Here is a 5,009-nt window from a genome sequence, read left to right as displayed (position 1 = left end):
AGCTCAACTTCATCGATGACCTTCTGTGTGATGTAGTTGAAGAAGTAGGACATGTGTGTGATGATGATCTTCACATACTCTGGACTGATAGCCCTGATAACAATAGGAAGGAACACTATGAACATGACATGGCAATCATGTGTGTTGAAGAGCATGACATGGCAGTCATGTGCGTTGAAGCTAGTTAGTGTGAGGTCCTTCATTGAGACCAGGCTCTTGATGTTGGAAGAGAAACTGGTCAACACCTTGACACCCCTAAGCCACTAGCACATGACCCTCTTCTCATCTCTCGTTAGGTTATAGCTCGTGCCCGGAAGGTCAACTTTCCTGCTCTGCGTCGCCGGTGTCGGGTGAATTTTGGACCAGATGTCCTAGTTGACAAGATCCATCCGTGACTTTAGACCATCCTTCGTCTTAGTGTTGATGTCTAGCAGTACATCAATGGTGCTTTTGAAGACATTCTTCTCGAGGTGCATGCAGTTGGTGGCATGGGGCGTATCTAGTTCCTTCCAATATAACAGGTACTTGAAGAAACATGACTGCTTCTTGAAAAGAACGAGGGTGACATGTGGTTCCTCCATCTTATACCGCTTCCTCTTCCTTGTCGTGGTCATGTCTTCCTCTTTCTTCTTCTTCCCAAACTCAACATCTATCCCCTTCACCATGTCAAACACCTTTTGCCCGTACCTCGTCCTTTTTGGCTCATCAATTTCAGGCTCGTCCTGGTTGTCGAAGTACTTATTCATCGTAGCTGCCTGGTACCTATGCTTTTTGATGAGAAATCACCTATGCGTCATGTACACCATCTTCTTGGAAGCACTAAGGTAAGTGTAGCAGGTACCATCAATGCAAACTATGCAACCTGACTTACCTTTGATCTGCCCCAATAGTGAAAAAAGACCAGGGTAATCAATGATGGTGACAAAGATGATGGCTTTTAGAGTGAACTCCTTCTTTAGGGACGCATCGATCATCTTGACCCTATCTTCCCATAGTATCTTCATGTCCTCCATGAGCGGCTCAAGGAACACATCTATATCATTTCCTAGCTACCTAGGTCCAAAATAATCATGATTAGTAAAAGATACCTGCGCTTTTGACCCAGCTAGGGAGGTAGGTTGTAGATGGTGAGGATGACTGGCCAAGTGTTGTGCGAGCTGCTGAGGTCACCGAACAGATTCATCCCATCGGTACTCAGCGCGAACCTGACGTTCCTCGCCTCGTCGCCAAACTTCTAGAACTTGGCGTTGAAACTGCTTCCACTGCTTGCCATCGGAAGGGTGCCGTAGCTTGCCATCGTCCTTCATGCGCTCATCAGATGCATGCTAGGACATCAGCTTGGCATCCTCGGGGTTCCCGAATATAGCACGCAGGCGATCGATCACGGGCTAGGTACTACATCGACAGGGCTCGGACTTTTCCTCTACGTGTAACCCTCTTCTTCCTCGTCCTCAGGAGACGAGGATCTGCTTCTTCGTGGTACTCTTCTTGGCCATCTTCTTCTTCTTAGCCCTCTCTCATTGTCCGCATCCACGCGACAACCGACATTCCTCTTGTACCGACTCGCGCCACAGTGCAGACAGCTCTGTAAGTTCTCATACTTGCCCCAATATAGGATACAGTGGTTAGGGCAGACATGGAACTTTTTAAGCTTCATCGCCACTGGCCGGATCAGCTTCTTCGCTCGGTAGGTATTGGCGGGCACCTTGTTACCCTCTAGGTATGTGTCAGCAATGATATGTAATAGGTCGTTGAAGCTAGTATCAGACCAGCCATGGCGAGCCTTCCGCATCAGCATCTAGAGGTTAAAACGTAGCGTTGTCTAGTGCTTCGGATAGTCCTTATAGAGGGGATCAATTGTCGCCTACTTCATCTCTCTGAAATTCTCTAGCCATCTCGGGCTCCCAAACATAATGTCGTCATGGTCAAGACGGTTAGCGATTGACTCAAAAAGGTCTGTAGTCTCGAGATCCCTCACTGGCTCACTGCCATCCCCATCATCGTCGTCAGCCGTGTCTTGGAGCAGATCATCCATCGTTATATAATCACAATCTGCATTGTCGCCAGCAGCAGCATTGCCATGCCCGCTGGCCGCTGCTGATGAGGTTTGTTGTTCAGCATTCACCGCCACCATCGTCGCTGTTGATGAGTTACCTCCTCCAGATGCACCGGCACTCGGATCCTCTGCTTCCCCATGAAACTTCCAGACGGTGTAATCCTTGATGAAATCATACCAGATCAAGTGAGATTTCACCGTGTCATCTCCGTGGGCAAGAAGGTTCTTGCAGCTCTTACACGGACAGATGGTGAGTTCTCGCTTCAGACTCAGACGATGCCTTTTTCGCAGTGGCAATAAACTTTGTCACATGATCTAGGAAAGCTGGATGCAGCCTCGATGTCTTGTACATTCATTCCCTGTCCATGACCGCGAACACCTTGCACACACAAACAACAAAAATGGCGCATATAAGCAGAGCAGTACTGGAAAAAAGACAGCCGGGTAGCTCTAGATCTGATGATTTCTCTCTCCTCCAAATAGATCTAGATCTAGATCTTGAGAAAAAGCGCCCAAATCATGGAAAAGAGAGAGGATTGAGGGTTTGAGAGAAGAATAAACCTCTTGCGGTGCCCCCCTTCACCAAATCCAAGGGCAAAACTCTCCCCCTAGAAAATGGCAATTTTTTAGGGTTTTGGGGTCAAAACTCGAAAAATGGAGAAGCCGTGCGAAAGAAGGGTGGGTGAGGCTGTATTTATAGCCCAGACTTAACCGAGGCGGGCACTATAAGGAAACCACCTTGGTTAATCGTCTGTTAAACGAGGCGGTTGCTTTAGACCAAACGCCTCGGTTAATGGATTAACCGAGGTGGTTTCGTTAGGGTAACCGCCTCGGTTAATCCACATTAACCGTAGCGGTTTCTTTACAGCGTTAGCCTCGGTTAATGATTAACCGAGGCGGTTGCTGGTTCGGCTGCCCGGCCTCGAATAACCGCGGCGGGCAACCAGGCCGCCCGTCTCGGAGGTTCAAAGTGAAACGCTGCGCAATAGAAATCCTGTAGTAGTATACAAGTTCATTGGCATCAAGTAAGAAGGAAAATATAGAAGAAACTTGGTAATATCTTTACATATCATAGTTAAACTTAAAACACCCACAACTTAGCATCACCTGACATAAGATGTAAACTATATATGACATGCCCCTACTCTTAACAAGAATTGTTCTTAAGACTGTCCATGCTTATAGTTTGCAGTATTAACAAAGCTACTTTGCAATCATGATATTTTAAAGCAGTTTTGTACTAATAATAACACTCATACCAGCAAACTTCTGATATAAAAATGTCTAGTTTAAAAGGAATGTACTTTAAAGGAATGTCCAGCAAACAATTTTTTTCAAAACAGTTCAGCTTCTTCAGCGAGAAAGCTGCTCATAAAACTATTTTTTTCAAAAAAAAAAGTGAAGCTGATATGTGCCAAACGAGGACCTAACTAGACATGCTAACACGTTCAGAAAGCACTTTCGACCCTAGAACGTCCCGATAACACTTTTCACTAAGGAGCCATATCCAGAGGACACTTTCCATGTAGTACGGTACTTTTTTTCGAGCATGCAGTACCCTATTTGATTTATTTAATTACACTTAGGCCCTATTTGAATCCTTGGAATTGAATTTATTTTAGTAATTATAATTTAGACACATTAATTAAGCTATATGGTTGTATATGGATTATATTTGTATATTATTGTTAGCTATACAAGAGAGATACCTATGTGTTGCATTTCTACCGTAGAGGAGTGAGTTGAATGAGCGTGTTACAAGTTGTAAATTAGAAACATAGCATGGTGATGTATAGAATCAATTTCTATCTCTCCACCTATAAATTTGAGATAGGACTTATATGTGAACTTTGAAAGTGAGTGGAATATCAAATTTCAAGCCAAATAGCCTAGTTTATTAAGTAGATTTTAATTTCTCAAAATAGAAGGATTCAAATGGCCCCTTACACTTTACAGCAATGGGTGATTTTTATTCGACCAGTGTACGGTATGCGGAACACAACAGCAAGAGGGCGAACGTTACTGGTAGTGCATGCATGATATGATGCATGTGCATGAATTTCAGTGGACTCCACACTCCAGGTAATCTTCATGCAATAAGCATATGGTCCAACATATGCATAGTCTAAACCAGAGAGGCCTCCCCGCACACGCGCGCCGCCGGGTGGTCTCGGGTGGCTTCCTCGGGCAAGAACTCCCTTCAGAAGTGATCCGCTCGAGCCACTGACAATATGCGGCAGGCCTTGTCCAAGGTCAGCTCGGCCTCCGTCCGCTCCTCCCCGCCGAAGAACGGCTGTATTAAGATGGCACCGGCCGGGCGAAGGCGCACGGGAGGTAACGTCGCCGACATGGATGCCCAACGCTAGGCGACGTGGTGGACCATGTTGGCCCCCGAGCTATCGCCAACGAGGAATCAACTAGAGACGTCGACGGCGGGGACCGGTACGAGGTCGGTCGGCAGCGGCAGGGGGGTCTCGTCGAGGTAGCGGAGCGCGGCGACGCCATCGTCATATGCTGTCGGAAAACGATGCTGGGGGGCGTGGCGATAGTTCACGGACACGATGACCGCCCGGATCTCGTGACAGAGACGGCGGCAGAAGGCGTCGTAGGGGCGAGACGATGGGGAGCCAGGCACGAACCCGCCGCCGTGTAAGTAGACAAAGACGGGGAGCGGGGCGTCGTCGTCAGCTATCGCCGCCGCCGAGGGGCTGAACACGCGTACCCAGAGGCCGCGGGAGGCGTCAACTGTGATGTCGGCGGATCGGACCTCCGAGGCATCCGAGCTGGGCGTGGCGCCCGTCTTCATGAGAAGATCGTCGAAGAACTCAACGGTACGCCGGATACAGCCGTGCAGGCGGTATGCTACCGGGAGGGCGGCTAGCATGACGCGCACCTTCCACGGCAGGGACGGCGTGCGGCGGGGGGTCCTGTATCTGGAGGTGGAGCAGCCCAT

At 48.2% G+C, this 5,009-nt stretch overlaps 1 pseudogene; it reads right to left on the bottom strand.

Annotated features, from left to right (window-relative positions):
* Window positions 1-4,181: 4,181 nt before the first annotated feature.
* Window positions 4,182-5,009, bottom strand: LOC136499590 (probable carboxylesterase 18; annotated as a pseudogene).

This window comes from Miscanthus floridulus, chromosome 13 (genome assembly GCF_019320115.1).
Source record: "Miscanthus floridulus cultivar M001 chromosome 13, ASM1932011v1, whole genome shotgun sequence".
Lineage (NCBI taxonomy): Eukaryota > Viridiplantae > Streptophyta > Magnoliopsida > Poales > Poaceae > Miscanthus > Miscanthus floridulus.
The sequence above is the reverse complement of the archived record's forward strand: the minus strand, read 5'-3'. Positions and strand labels throughout refer to the sequence as shown.